Source organism: Pavona decussata, unplaced genomic scaffold, assembly GCF_977016875.1.
Source record: "Pavona decussata unplaced genomic scaffold, jaPavDecu1.1 SCAFFOLD_387, whole genome shotgun sequence".
Lineage (NCBI taxonomy): Eukaryota > Metazoa > Cnidaria > Anthozoa > Scleractinia > Agariciidae > Pavona > Pavona decussata.
Genome location: NW_028145759.1, coordinates 64,429 through 80,582, shown reverse-complemented (window position 1 = coordinate 80,582; position 16,154 = coordinate 64,429). Strand labels below are relative to the sequence as shown.

Sequence of the window (16,154 nt, the reverse complement as noted above, 5' to 3'; positions counted from 1 at the left end):
GCACAAGGTGGGAGGGGGGGGGGGGGGAAGGTGTAGAATTCTGTCCAATAAAGCCGATCATAACACTGACCCTAAACTCTAGTTTTTGTTTATCACTTACAGGTGTCTCACCTTGGTCAATGAATGCCTTACAAGTTGGAACTTTTCTTGGAATGAGGGCGTCAGTACATTTAACAGTAAACCAAAGTGGACTTTGAACACTCAATCACTTGGACTGAAGGCATTAACTTATCAGACTCTTATTACTCAGAATCATTTTAAGTTCGCATGCTTTTCGTCGTCTGTTTGGAAAGAGATCTGCATCAAAAGCTATTCACCAAGCAGCTTTAGCTTGGCCAGCATGAAATAGATAACGGTTGGTCTCTTAGCTCTTTTGTTTCAAGAGCAGACGTTTGTACAATCACGTGATGAATAAATGTACTATTTAGAGTTTTCAAAATTTGCACAGTGGAAGTTAATGTATGTTTCTGTATCTTACAGGATATTAATAAGGTAGAGACAGTGCTTTTTCAAACTTTCACAAGTTAATGTATTTGTTAATCTTCAATCGAAGCGAAAACAAAAGGAGACGCTAGTCCCTTATAGTTTTGTTTCTCCTTTTTTCAATTCGCGACAGTTCGTCGTCAGTTGACTTCGTACTTTTACTTAAAATTTCGATCACGATTGAGTTTGTAAATATCGAGTATTACAGTTTTCATTTTACAAAGGAGACAAATAAGTGCAGATTTTCAGTATCATTTAGCACTTTCAAATACAGAAAGTACAAAAGTGTTTTGTATATATGTCAGGTTTGATTTGACGCTTTGATGCTCATTTGGAATTCCACCGTTGATGCAGTCATCTTCAAACTTGAGTTAGCAGATCTTGTTCGTTCTGTATAAATTCTTTACTAAGAATTTTTGTCGAATATCGAATATTGCAGTTTTTATTTCATTAAGGTGATAAATTAGTGTAGGTTTTGCAGTCGATGGTTCAATTTTTTTTTCTAAACTTTTTTCAACAGAATAGAGGTCTCCCATTACTAGCTATCAGAAACAGTTAGCACAAAAACATTTTGTATACATGTCAAGTTGCTAAATAAATGCAATCTGGAAACAGAGAGACATCATTGATTATTTCTTTATTATGCTGTTTCCTTGAGGTCCGTTTTCCCTCTAAGCGCCTCTTTAAGACTTCTTTAGTGCAAAATAAACGCCTCTCAAAAAGAAAAGACAGTCTGGAAAGGTTACACTGGAAACAAGTATTGCCCATCAAAAAAAGTATATCGTCGAAAACAATTATTTATTTATTTATTTATTTTATTTTATTTTTTTTTCTTTAACTTAGCCCTTTCACTCTCAAGAGCACTGATTCTGTTTTTAATGAATTTTTTCAAAGAAACAACTGGCGGGCACTAAATAACTGAGTACTGCGCCATGCGCCATCATTGCGTCATCACCAAGTTTTTTGATCTACCAACTGGAGATTGCAAGTTATGAACGCCCGCCGGAATGGAAAAAAGCCTTTCCGTTTGACACGGAAAGTTCCCAGAATTATTTCCAATCGAAATTTTTAGCTAAATGCAAAGCACTCCTGACCTCTTTCCATCGATCTAACTCCCGCGTCTCGCGGGAAATGAGCCGCCGTCGGTTCAGGGACCCGTTTCTCCAAAATCCCGGTAACTTTCGGGACCGTGAACTCTACGGGCACAATAGCGGGACTCGTTTTCTGGCTCTAAGTTGCGTTTCTCGAAGCTCCCGTAAAATGTCCCGATAGTTAACGGGCCCGATAAAAACCCAAAAGACATAAGTGTTCAGTCTAGAGCTTCGAAGAGGATATTCGATTTAGTGAATTTCAATCTTGCGAACTGAAATGCGAAAACCACGTTCGTCGAAAGAATTGCATTTCACGCCGAAGAAGGGTAGGCAGAGAGCACATTGTCATGAAACAGTTTGAGAGTGTGTTTTTGTTAAAGGAACTTCACGTTTTACGAATTTCTTAAAAGAACTGGCATTACAAGCGTTCATATATGGCTTATTGTGATCATCTGTGAATGATTTTCAGCAGTCGTCCCCCCTCCACTGTTTGACTGTTTTTATTGATCGTCAAATTATAGTGACGTGAACGCCATCGTCTAGCTCTCTCGGCGGGTTGATTATTCAAAGATCTTAAGATCAGTTTTTTTAGATCAGTTCTGATCAAAAGCGTTAGCTTACCTTGTAAATGTGGTTTGCTTTATGCTTTTCGACATTGCTCACCAGTTTACAGGTAAGGTATCCTAGCACGGTATCCAGGATGTTTGTAAATAAATTCTTTACTAGGATTCTGTTTTTATTTCATAAAGGGAGACAAATTAATGTAGATTTTGCAGTAGATGGTTTAATTCTATACTTTTTTTACAGAATAAATGTCTCCCACCACTAACTATCAGAAACAGTTAGCACAAAAACATTTTGTATCTATGTCAAGTTGCTAAATAAATGCCATCTGGGAACAGAATGACATCATTTATCATTTCTTTATTATGTTTCCTTGAGGTCCGTATTCCCTCTATGCGCCTCTTTGATCTAAAACCATTTACAACATTTACAATCTTTGATCTATACTGCAAAAAAAAAAAACCCGCCTCTCGATAAGAAAAGAAAGTCCGGAAAGGTTACATGAAGCAAGTGTTGACCGTCGCCAAATGTTTATCGACGAAAACAATTAATGTTTTTAAACCTTAGCTTTTTCACTCTTGACAGCGCATCACTGTTTCTGTTTTTAATGGATATTTTAAACTGACAATTGGCATTAGCTAGATAACGTTTTGTAAGAAAAGGTTCATTTAAATGGTCACACTGACGCAACCTACAATCGTCCTGGGTGCGGAGGAAATACACGATGTTTGATGATGAGAAGCTTGTAGTTCTGCTATAAACAAACAAACGCGCTCATAGTCCTTGCCATTTCCAAAATAATATTGTATTACTGTAGCTAACAGAAGTAAAGTAAGCTATTGAAAACGTCACCACAAAGAACACAAGAAAGTCTCGTTGCCCTAGAAGATTACACAAGGAGAGAAAACTTAGGTTCATGAACATCCCCGAAGAGGCTGACGAAAATTGCTCTCAGTGATATAGTCTACAATATAATCGAAAATGAGCTAAAGATAGACCCACAAGACATAAGATTTCATGCTGTGCATCGTGTCGCAAAACCACCGTCGCGAAACAGTGATAACAACAGTTCGCCGCGCCCCCGCGCCATCATTGCAAGGTTCGTCGTGAGGGAAGACAGAGACGCGGTTTTTGCCGTTAAAAACCGTCCAAAGCATTCCCGACACTACAAAGATGCTTATATCACGAAAGATTATGCAAGAGCGATCCAAGAAGAGAGAAAAACTTTGATTCAAGCCATGTATGTTGCAAAAGAACAAGGATTTGACGCTAAAGTTATCAACCGAACCCTCTACATCAACAAAGAAGCTTTCAATGTTACCAACATTTCACACGATTTTCGTCCCACCGCCCCTTAATTTCCATCAACAGAAATTTATGGTTGCTTCTGCCCAGATTTTAACCTGGAACCCGCTTTGGCTTTACCCGGACACCGATCAAGGTTTCATTAAAGCTTGATATGTTTGTGAGGCTTGGTCTGTATGTAAGTTAATAATAATAATAATAATAATAATAATAATAATAATAATAATAATAATAATAATAATAATAATAATAATAATAATAATAATAATCGAATATTTATACAGGATAACCCTTCAGTATAGAATACTGTTATCAACGGGGTCCTGTTGTTGCTGTGTTATTTATGTTCATGTTTGTTTTGTACTTTATAATACGATAAGATTCTTGCTACTCGTGTTTTCATCGTTTCCCTATTTATGCGATTGCTTAATTGAATCTTTAGTTACCGAAAAAACTGCTTGCAAAAAATTACCTTTGGAAGCTTTGCGTTCTCCGTCACCCGCGCCTGTTGCTCGCACCTTCAGAAAAAATCGTTGATTTTAATTCCCTTGATTTAAAATGCCTGTCGTTAAATGTCAGAGGTCTAAACAAGTCTCTTAAACGTCGTTTGATTTTTCGGTGGTTACATAAACAAAAACAAGATATCATATTCCTGCAGGAGTGCTACAGCACTAATTTGTGCACATCCACATGGGAAAATGAATGGGGAGGAAAGGTGTTTTTCAGCCACGGAACAAGCCATAGTAAAGGTGTGATGATTCTAATTAACCCCTATTTAGATCTTAAGGTAGAAAAGTGTATTTCTGACCAAAAAGGGAGGTTTATTATCTTGAAATTACTAAGAGACAACACTCCGCTTGTTCTTGTTAATGTTTACGCGCCAAATGACGCTAATCAACAGGTAAATTTCTTCACAAAGCTAAACCACCAATTACAGGAGTTTGCCCTAGAGAGTATAATAATTGGTGGCGATTTTAACTGTCCACTATCCCAGAAAGATAAGACCGATGAAAACCCTGCCACGAGAAAAGCTTCTGTCATAAAACAAATTGAAAACCTTTGTGATGCGTACAACTTGTGCGACATTTGGCGAAGTACAAATCCTAACCTATCTCGTTTCACTTGGAGAAATAAATCCGTAAAAAATACAAAGCCGCTTAGATTACTTCTTAATTTCCAAAGAGTTTTGCGCTTTGACAAAGAAGTGTGAAATTTTATGGGCTCCCGAAAGCGATCATTCAGCTGTATCTATTCACCTGCAATCAGAAGCGTCAGCTCAGAAGAAAGGTCCCGGTTTTTGGAAATTAATACTTCACTGCTCACAGACGAGACTTACATCGCAGCTTTACGAGAAAATCATCAACGTTTTAAGGCGAAGTATGTTGATTTACCCGATTTAGGCTTAAAGTGGGATTTAATAAAAATGGGAATGATAAGGATTCACGGTACAATACTCGAAGAGGAAAGCGAAAATGTTAAGGGACAAAGAAATTTCTCAGTCTGCAGAAAAAGGTAAACTTGCTACAAGGACAAGCTGAGAAAAATCCACACAACCAAAACATACATGAATTTCAAGTAGAAAAATCTCGTCTGAAAAAATTATGACATATAGGACAAAAGGTGCGATCCTCAGAAGTAAAGTAAGATGGCACGAGGATGGTGAGCGCAGTACAAAATACTTCAATTCCCTCGAAAAACGAAATTACACCAATAAGGCAATAACAAGATTAAAAATTGCTGAAAACGTGTACACAGAAGATCAAGAAAAATGCTTCTATGAATCTCTTTACAAAACCAAGAACATAGACACTGAAAAGTTAAAAAATTCCCCCTTCTTTAATCTAGAAAACATTACTCCTTTAAACGAAGATGAAAGGCTATCCTGTAAAGGTCAAATAACCTCTGAAGAATGCTATAACGCTCTTAAGGATTTTAAAGTCGGAAAACTCCCGGTACTGACGGATTTCCTGCTGAATTTTATCGCTTCTTCTGGCCTGAAATCAATAAAGAAATGATGGAAAGTTTTAATTTTGCGTTCGAATCTCGAAAGCTGTCTATATCCCAAAGGAGAGGTATTATCGAACTTTTCCCCAAAAGATTTAAAGACAAAACTATGTTAGAGAACTTGCGGCCTATATCGCTCCTAAATGTTGATTATAAAATCGTCACTAAAGCCATCGCTAAAAGACTTGAAAAGGTTCTTCCAAGCATTATAAACCCCGATCAAACTGGTTACGTGAAGGGCCGTTACATTGGTGAAAATGTTCGGCTAATACAAGACATAATGGAGCATACAAACTTGACAGGAAAAAAAGGGATCGCTATATTTCTGGATTTTAAAAAAGCTTTTGACTCGATTGAATGGCCTTACCTCAAACCCGCCATTAACGTTTTCAATTTTGGACCTGATATCCTAGTAAACTGGATCAACATTTTTTTACAATGACGTGTCTAGCTGTGTAGTAAACAGCGGCCACGCTTCCGCGTTCTTTCCTCTGCAACGCGGTGTACGACAAGGATGTCCTTTATCAGGAGTCCTTTTTGTTCTAGGAATCGAACTTTTTGGAAGAGCTTTAAAAACAATCCGCTCATCAAAGGAATTCTGGTAAACAATCATGAAATAAAAGTAACACAATATGCTGATGATACCACTGTTTTCGTCCGCGATCGAGATTCCGACGTCCAACTGTTAGACCTCCTTCAAAATTTTAGCCTCCTTTCTGGATTGGAAATAAACACCACTAAAACTGAGGCAATGTGGCTTGGGCAATGGAAAATTAACGAAGACACGCCCTTTGGTTTTAAATGGCCAAAGGAGCCAATACTCTCTCTCGGAATCTTTTTCTCGCACAATCGTACACTTGCGGAAGAGCTAAATTTTGGTGCTAAAGAACGAGAATTGGAACAAAATTTAAACACCTGGAAAAGAAGAAAACTAACGCTCTATGGAAAAATAAACATAGTTAAAACACTAGGCCTGTCAAAACTGATATATAACGCTTCTGTTTTAAATGTCCCCAAGCAATACGTAGAACAAATAAATAAGATTACTTTTAATTTCATCTGGGACGGCAAGCCCGCGAAAATTAAAAGAAGCACAATCATAGGAGAAAGAAGGAAAGGCGGGTTAAAAATGTGCGACTTCGCAATTATGGAGAAAACTTTGAAAATTGCGTGGATTAAAAGAATCCAAAACGAGGTACCCTCCTCTTGGAAAATTATTCCCGATGTTATGGTCCAACAACACGGTCACCTCTTTTTCTTAACCAGATGCAATTACGATCCTAAGATGCTCTCGCTGGAAAACCTTTCCCCGTTCTACCGTTCAATTCTGTTGTATTGGCATGACTTCAAAAAGTCGAAGAAAAATGAGGTAGACTTTAAAAATGAAATTCTTTGGAACAATCGCAATATTTCAATTGATAAGAAACCGGTTTTCTACAAAAGATGGTTTTCCCACTACATTGTCTACGTCAGTGTGATTTATTTAACAGACACGGAAATCTCTGCAGCTACTCTGAGTTTAAGACTTTTTATAACCTACAGGTGCCTTTTACAGCATTTTATGGTTTGTTAGATGCCATTCCATCTTTGTGGAAAAAAACAATAACTCCGCAAAATCATACCAACGCTGGAGAAAACTCCGTGACAAACTTGTCCACTAGCTCTATCTACTCGTCAATCTTACAGTCAACCCAGGTCACGCGTGAACAGTATTTCCAAGAATGAAATGGACATTCGAATTTCTCTTTGTAATGTCTGACGTGTGAATGAAATGTTGGACATTTCTCTGGAAATCGTTCCGAAAAAGACGCATTAACTGAAAAAAAGATTCAAAATACTTGGGAAAACAATTGTTATTCTTGAAATATTCAATTTTGCAATGTAAAGAAAAATTCATAGCTTTATACCGTCAATAAGCTAGGGAAATTTATACGGGAACTCTGAAATCTCGTTGGCGATTTTCAAAACTGACATGTAAATTTCAAAACTCCGTTCAAATTTCAAAAATATCGTTCACGCGTGACCTGGGTTGACTGTAATAGATACATTTGAACCACCAACCTCCCAGAATAAAATTTTGAGACATGGCTTTACCGAAAAAACACTTGACAAAGTATACCAGTTACCGTTTAAAATTACAAAAGAGGTCAAACTAGTGATGTTTCAGTATAAAATTATACATAACATACTACCCACCCAATTTAGCTTACACCGCGATGGAATAGCCGAAAGTGACATCTGTCCTCCGTGCAAAAATGAGGGACAAACCTTATACCACTTGTTCGTCCTCTGCACCGAAGTCCACTCCTTCTGGAATACATTTCAAGACTGGTGGCTACAAAAGACCCATGTTAAGCTTTCTTTAAATCAAAGTAATATACTTTACGGCTTTTTCGAAAAATCTTCATATGGGCAGGCTTTAAACTACTCAATACTCATAGCAAAATACCACATCTTCTGTACAAGCAAAGGCAGGGGTGTACTGAGTTTCCAAAGCTTCCTTTTACGACTTCCCGATAAAATTCAGACTTTACAACAGATTGCTGTCGCTAATAAGTGTTTGTCAAATTTTAGACTTAGATGGGGAGTTCTTCCTCCTTAAAAATTGCTTTATCTGAAATATACATTTTTTCTTTTAATTTAGTAAGAATCTTTAGCAGTTGCTTTCTAGCTTGATCATTTTGTACGAAATCACTGTAAAATTTCTAAAAATTGTATTTGATGTAAAGTAATGTTTTGTTAGTAAAAATAAGAAAAAGTGTTCACTAAAAGACATAGCGTTATTCCTGTAACTAGTGTGAACATTGTAAACACGTTTAGTTTTGTAAGTATAGTAAGTATTGTTAACAATGTAGATATAGTCATTGTGGTTAGTACTCTGTGTATTGTAAGTAATGTTAATAGTGCTCAGTTTTGTAAATCTCATGTCATGTATGCAAATAAAAATTGTTAAAAAAAAAAGAAATAACAAGTTGTTTGATAGGTTAATACACTTTAAAATACAGAACACGGGAGCTGGGGGATGGATCCTTCGGAGCATGGACACCGCAAACGAGCTTTGCCCCAATCCCCACGGGTATAAACTATCCACTTTGGTAACGACAAATTAGCAGTTGACAACTTGTGTTTTCGTTCTCATTTTACTAACAGCTCTTATTCATTTCACCTATAAGTGCAATCCAGAATATTTTCAATTGTATTCAATAAAGATTTGCATTGCTAAAAAGACAATTAGCCTAGTTATAAGCCCTCCCGGCAAAACACACGTGGTTGCAGAATGAATTAAGGGTGGACCATCGCAGTGTTTTGTGCTGGTATCTCTAGCAGTAACAATATCTGCATGATTATGCGGTTTTTTTACTGTTAAATTCGGCTGGGTGTTAACACCAAGCCTGAACGTTTCTGAGAACAGTTCCGTCCATAATGTGCACCTTTTTTCTGGAGCAGGCACAAAACTTGCACAGAAACGCGGTACAGATAGCTTATTAATAAGCCTACCTGTGTAAACACAGCCATAAAATAGCTTACAAAGTTTAATACGCTCAGGCCTGGTAACCTACTACTAACCTAACGGCACTGCAAGCTTGAAAATAAGCCTTTAAAAACTAGAAAACGAATGACACGAAGCTCGAAAAAGGCACCCAAAAACTAAATCAACCTAAATTGGGAAAATAAATCACAGGGAACTGGGAAAGGAAACACTCGAAAACGAGTCATCTATTTTAGATAATTAATTTCTTAACTTTGTACTACTCTTTGTCCCCATTAAGGAGGGGGAAATTACGAACTTCGACAGGATCCTTTAAAAAGTCCCCTTCCTTGCCCGATGTCCCCCCAGCGGATGGCCGATCATAAGTGCATAAGACAAGATGTGGTGACAGAACCAATTAGCCATCTTTCCAGGCCGGACTTTATCCTCAGATTTAAGGAACACGAAAACATATTGAAAATTAGATTTTCAATGGTCGGTTAGCGAGTGTTACAAGTGTAAGCTCAGATCATACCTTTACTATCTGTCAAAACCTCCATTCGTCCACTGAACATTGCCCTGAGCATACTGTCCTGCTTCGAAAGAGTTCCAATGGTCGTGTAATGAAGAGAGCCTCCTACATTGAGTTTGACGTATTTTGTAGGCGAACCTCTGATAGTCAGTTATTGGATGCGTTGCGTCTCAAGACATCTTTCTCGTTCTTCTGGCTGCTCGTTCAGGCTTCCGCTTCGAGGTGTACAGCCTTTGAAGGGAAATATTTGATTGTCTTCGTACACTCCTAAAGGTCGTCCGTTACGGTGCTCCATGTATGTTGCACCATAGTGCACGTGTGGACTCATTTATTTATAGTGCATTGCGACGCGAGATGGTTTAAAGCAATAGAGGATCGAGGACTTTCGGGGATACTCGGCGAGTTTTAAGAATTCTCCCAACCCCGCTCGTGTTTAGATGAGACTCCACATAAACACGGAAAAAAGTCCTCTGTTGCTTTTATAAAATATTTCTCAAACATAATTTGACAAATGAGGGAAAATTTTGTTTATTCATTTCTTCATTGAAATAGGTTTTCTCAATACACGCCGATGCTAGCCAATAAAAACGCGCATCGGACAACACATGAACCAATCAAAATTAGCGTAATACGAACAAAAATCAAGTCAGCGAGCCAACAGTGAGCCCCATGTAGAGGACGGCGATTTCAGATTCTGTAAGGAAAGAACTTCGACTCAACTGACGAGGAGTTTATAAGCTGAAAATGAATGTCACTGTGCTTGGTCGCTCTTGAAAGTGACGTGAACTTTCCCGATTTGGCAGCCTGAGAATTTGGTTGAGAAGTTGAATCGCTCATCGTGCCTTGTGAAGTTTTGCTGATAACGTCTCAGAGAAAATACATTTAATGCAAATTTGACAGCCAAAACACTGCAACCGGCCATACAAAGTTTGATTTTGAAACATTTATATATGTAGTATATCTGCTTAGTCTTGTGTTCATTCTCGTGTACATTTCGTAAATAAAGAACGTCTTTTAGATAATTTTATTGTGGTACTCAGATGCAAAAATTACCTTGATAATTTTGTTGCATATTTTGTCGTCTTTGCTTGTGCTTTCTCGACGAGGTCGTCCAGTTAACGATCATCGAGGCAGACAAAGCGCTATGGTTCTTCTTTCTCCTGCTTTTTTTCCCTCTAGGTCACTGGGCAGGAGATAGGCAAACCCCAATCAAATTTGCCGGGAAATTTTTCTCCCTTCCCTTAATTAACAGTTGTACTTGAAATAACTTTCAAATCACTGGCCGAGAGACACAGAAAGCGTGACGTCTCAACCGTGTTTACGTACTCTCATCTAAACACACCTATCGACCAATGAGAGCGCGCGCACTATCTAAACATTTTATAAAAGCAGGTGTTTCCAGTTGCATGAAAGTGAAAGCAGCCTTGGACAGTCTTCGGTAAGTACATTTTCATTTTTGTGCTCTTATGTTGTCGTGTAGCGTTGATTTCCACCAGCTTAAAGTAGAACTAACCTTTCTGTACCTGCGGCAAAAAGCCGTGAGCCGGCGACATGTTAACGATAAACTGAATTATATGTTTTCGTAAGGCTCGTTGTGAGCTTTGTGGACACTGACAGTTGATCGAAGCTCGTTGTGTAGCGACGTTGTTTCGTTTCGGTGGATTATCTGTTCGGAAGGCCTTCACCGAGTAACCACACAAGAAATTCAGATAAGATTGCAAGAAAAACTTCCAGTATTCTGTAGACAAATATCACCTCAAACTTTCGAGACAAATCTTTGAGGAGAACAGTTGATCGGAGCTGAGGCGAAAGTATAGCTAGTTGCATTGTGTAGCATCGTTGATTCGTTTGGTAGATTATCTGTTCGGAACACCTTAACCATGTAACCACACAAGAAATTTGAGTTAGATTGTAATAAAAACTTCGAGTATTCTGTTGAGAAATGCCACCTCAAAATCTTGAAACAAATCGTCGTGGAGAATTGTTGATTGAAGCTGAGGCGGAAGTAGCTAGTTGTGTAGCGACGTTGGTTGGTTTTGGTAGAATATTCGTTCGGAACATCTTAATCATGTAACCACACCAGAAATTTGGATTAGATTGTCAAAAAAACTTTGAGTATTCTATAGAGAAATGTCACCTCAAACGTAATCGAAACAAAGCGTTGTGGAGAACAGTCGGTCGAAGCTGAGGCGGAAGTAGCTGGTTACTTTATATAACAACGTTGGTTCGTTTTATGTTCGGAACGCCTTAACCATGTAACCACACAACAAATTTGGATTAGATTGTTATGAAAACTTCGAGCATTCTGTAGAGACATGTCACGTCAAACTATAAACAGTGGAAAATTAATTCCTTTTGTTGAGAGAGGGGAATATGTCGCTTACAGTATAGATGTCAAAGTAGCTTGGTTAGCTGGAATCAGCTACAGTGACTGAACAGATCACACTATGTTAACTCACAAGCTTATGCCTTTGAAAAGCTATCAAGTTTGTACAGTATGTTCACTCTCCTTAACTTTGCACTAGCCGCCGACCGGACTGACAATATGCAAAATATTCATGAGTTCTTAATTAGGTTTATTAAATGCATTTGGCTATCGGCATATTTAACAATTATTCCACGAGCGCGCGTTGGAGTGAGATGATAGACAGCCAACGAGGCGCGAAGCGCCAAGTTGGCTATAATCATCTCATATCAAACAAGCGTGAGCGGAATAATTGTTTTATTAAAAACAATCAAGAGATAATGCTAGATCTTGCTGATTTCGTTTGCAAGAACAACCAGAAGAGAATTTAATAATCGTTCTAACTCGGGCATGGTATAATGGCTCATATACCATGGCTGCTGAACCAATCAAATCCCTGGAATTGCATTATACAATGATCCAGTTTTTAATAATCACAATTATACGCGTGATTGTGTTCTCGAGTTAGGAACCTCTTCTGGATTCAAAAACGATATTTTTGACATGTAATTCAACGTAAGCCCTTTTTTCTGGGATGTTAAACGGTACGTAACCGTAAACTGGAATGCAACGAATTGCCATAAATAGATTTACAACTTTAAAAAGTGCACGCACATTGTTGATACATTATAGACTCCCTTGCTCTTCGAAGACTCAAAATTACTTTTAGTCGTGGATATAGGATTCGAGTTGATACAAACTAGAGGTCAACTAAAAAACTTACTGTATTACATTGGGATGAGTTCCTAGTTTTGCTCCCTTAGAAACGGTAAGTTTCAACAAGTCTTAACATTCCAAAATCTGCTTTTGCCACTTAAAGACGCGAGACGGAGACTAAGGTTTACGATCATTTAGCTTTGGTCACAGTTTTTGAGCTGAAAGCAGTTTGCTTGGAATATCCTGGGCACTGGTGTGTAGAATCCTTCCCCTGAACGCAAATTTGAATCAATAAATATGCTGTGGTTTTCTTCTGAACGTGAAATGCTCGTTTAAAAATTTGTCATTAACGTGTTGTGCCAGACCCACCTTTTACCACCCTTTGGAATCGATCAAACCGTCAAATGATTTTCTTAGAAACGAAATACGTTCAAGTGATTATTTCACGTCTGCAACTGAAGTGTACTATGTGCGACCGAGGGAAACATACAAGAATATTTACTTTTCGCAGTGATTTTACTCAGCTGTTGAAATCCGCGGCGGTTATGTGGGGGATTATCAGCCGGTTAAATAACTCAGTATCCTTTTTTTGTTGTTGTCATTAATGAATAACTTTGGAAAAGACAGGGACACGAATTTATCCTGAAAAATATCAATACACACAAGCTGTCAGTATCGCTTGAATCGCTCTTTCGATACTGTTGACATATACCTCTTGGAAATTCTTGTTTTGATTAAGAAATGAGAAGATCCTTGTAATTCTAAGAATTGCTTTGTTTCATCGAATAAAATTAAAATCATATGTTTTTACAAATGGAATACTCATCTCCGTAACGACTTTTCGGTAATCGTCACCCAATGAATTTCCAGGACTAACTAGTCATGGTCTTTATATAACTGAAAACTGGGACATTATTGAAATACAATCTGTCGCGCTGTAGATGGTTTCCTGTGTAAAATCAGGCCCTTGCTTCCGCGACAGTGTTCGACTGAAACGAGAAAATACCGGTGTCGATATTAAACAGCACTTTATCACTGTGAATTTTCCCTTTTTACTCGTGAATACGCGCATGCGCAATGAACGAGTTATCGAAATGTTGGGGAATGTCACTCTCTCGCTCGCTCGATGTGTCGTCAGCTAAATAAATTATAAACTATTCATGAGTATACGTAAAGCGCATTTATTCACCATCAGCCGCCATTACGGGACAAAAAACAAGGACGTAAAATCAACTCAACGAATAACTTATTCTTAAAAGAAAACGGCTAGTAGGTGTGCTGTCTTCTAAATCTTTCCATTTACCGAAACTAAGGGGCATCTTGCCTTTCAGGGCGGATATTTTACAAAAGTTCGATTTCGATTCTAACCTCCCTCGCAAGACGCTCTTTTGGTTCGTCTCGTTGGGGAGGAAAGATTGCGTGACGAGCCAAAAGAGCGTCTGTGAGAGAGGCTACACTTCGATAGGCGGCGCTGCTCGTTTCAGCAAACATCAGACGCAAACATGAAAATCTTTAAAGGAGCTTACCCTAAAAATCTGAGGAAACGACGTGATGAAAGAATAGGAAATTCCAAAGTGCGATAAATCTTCCTTCGGTATCAACGCTTGACGTACTGTTCTATATTTATTTTCATTTGGATAAAGCCAAAATAGCAACTTCAACAAGATTGAAAGCTTCTTACGATGTTATAAGATGCTGACAGAAGCCGTTGCTTGAAGGCCTAGAAAGGCGGAATATTACCACACTGAAAACAGCACCAAAATGATCGATGTTGATTATAATTCATTTAATCCTTTTTCTTTCCAATGAGTAAAGGTGGGACGGTCATTTGCAAAGAGATTTTGCCTCTTTCATCTAGTATAAGGACAGCATATCTAGTCAACTCTCGCCATGTCGACACCCCGTTATTAAGCACAGGAGCTAAATCACTGCACTTTCGTGTAGACTCACAAGTTGATATTCCTTCTTCTTTGGCTCGTAATGTTGATGATAGTTACAATTTAAAACTTAAAATCAGGTCAATTTTATCTTATCCCACTATAACTAGAGTAGCCTGTATCTATATAAACTTATGTCGTCCCAAAGCAGCAAGGCTTTTACAATTTTCTCTTTTCTTGTAAACGTGTAAGGTTACCGCTGTCGTCGATTTTATTGCATCGACGGTTGTACAATTTGTTCTTCATACGAAGAGAATCCAAAATATAACTCCAGTGGATGGTCTTAATGCCTTATGTTTGTATTTCACTGAGTGTCCACATCACAGTAGCATGCTAATACTGAGACAAAAAGGCTTTAGAAATCTGAAGATGTAGTATAGTCACTTAACCACATCAACGATGTGTGTGAGAATCAGTCTAATTAGGTAAGAGGTTAGAACTTCCTGCTTCCCACACCTTTTATTTATGATTCTGTCCCTTCCTTGATTTTTCTTACCTCTTCATCCTTTTTCTGCTGGAAAAAAATTGTGTTTTTCCGACCTTAACCCTGCCCCCATGGGTTTCCCACTTCAGGATATTTGTTACTACTGTAGACGTGCATTGCAGTCCCATTTTTTCAAGAGGTCTCCCTCCCTGATATGTCTGTCAGTGCCAGCAACACTGATTTTCACTCTTCGTGTTTTGAGCCTTATTCTCTACTGGTTTCCTCTGCACTTTTATTAGTGTGCATTTCTAGATAGTTTCAGTTTTGTTTAAATTCATCACTGATAAGTACTGGTACTTTTACATCTGAAATATGAAACACCACTTTTAGCTGTTCCCATTACTGAGATACTCCCTAATGTATCCCACTTACTGGAAAGCTGGTGGCAGTAATCTCTCAACAAATCAGTACTGCATGATGGTTTGCAATCTCACAGTGCTTACAGATAATCATGGATAATGCCAAATTTAGTGTCAGAAGGTGACAAATGACTCATCGTCTTGGTAATCACAAGCTTGGCAGTCTGTAATTTTCAGATCATGATTTAGGAGATAGTATAAAATATTGCCAAGGAGCTGACAGTCTGCCTACTGAAGTCCAATTATTTTCTGACATAGCCTGTTCTGTTCGAGTCCTACCCTTTTAGCCTCACCCATCTCCATATAAACACAACTGTCCATCCAGTTCGTTTCCCGCGTAGCCTGCAGGCTAGTTTCAGATTAGGTTCTTAGACTCTACTTTCTAAAACATAGCAATATATTGGGCTGATACAGAACTGTTTTCAGTCACGACTTCAACAATAGGATAACAAATAAAGTATCTACTTTTATGTTCTCTAATTCAAAAAGTTCAGAAAAGTTCAAAATAAAATTTAAGAAGATGGATGAGCTAAGCTTGCCTTTCATCCGTTTATCTTTCTTTAACACACATAGCTTCAGAATCATATAGAAATGTTCATCTACAAGATTGAAAACCAAACTTTTGAACCGTTTGGTTTTACTTACCCCATTTTCTGCATCAAAAGATTGAACTTCATTAGCCGCCGCATCAAATCCAAATTGCCGTTTCACACCCCTTCATTTCTGCACCCTGATAAAACTATCGTCGTTACTATTCGCTTTTAGAAAACATGATTACCGCTCAACATTGGTTTGCCAGTTTAAG

At 38.1% G+C, this 16,154-nt stretch overlaps 4 protein-coding genes across 8 annotated transcripts in view; 3 read left to right on the top strand and 1 right to left on the bottom strand.

Moving 5' to 3' along the window:
- The window catches only part of LOC146451436 (uncharacterized), a 136,186-nt gene extending 135,087 nt beyond the window's left edge, over positions 1-1,099 (top strand). The window contains exon 3 of the transcript XR_014860023.1: positions 789-1,099. The gene's annotated coding sequence lies outside the window, so the exon portion shown is untranslated. The remainder of the gene's footprint in view (positions 1-788) is intronic.
- LOC146451435 (BTB/POZ domain-containing adapter for CUL3-mediated RhoA degradation protein 2-like) overlaps positions 1-9,695 on the bottom strand; it is an 86,538-nt gene extending 76,843 nt beyond the window's left edge. Inside the window, exon 1 of the mRNA XM_085099140.1 lies at positions 9,452-9,695. The gene's annotated coding sequence lies outside the window, so the exon portion shown is untranslated. The remainder of the gene's footprint in view (positions 1-9,451) is intronic.
- Positions 1-16,154, top strand: part of LOC146451428 (tetratricopeptide repeat protein 28-like) — a 105,098-nt gene that overhangs the window by 30,779 nt on the left and 58,165 nt on the right. The window lies entirely within an intron of this gene.
- The window catches only part of LOC146451434 (uncharacterized), an 82,914-nt gene that overhangs the window by 62,390 nt on the left and 4,370 nt on the right, over positions 1-16,154 (top strand). Inside the window, exon 2 of one of the 3 annotated variants that reach the window (XM_085099118.1) lies at positions 103-1,099. The exons of the other annotated variants lie outside the window; for them this stretch is intronic. The gene's annotated coding sequence lies outside the window, so the exon portion shown is untranslated. Of the gene's footprint in view, positions 1-102; positions 1,100-16,154 lie in introns of those variants that run through there. 3 annotated transcript variants of the gene reach the window in all.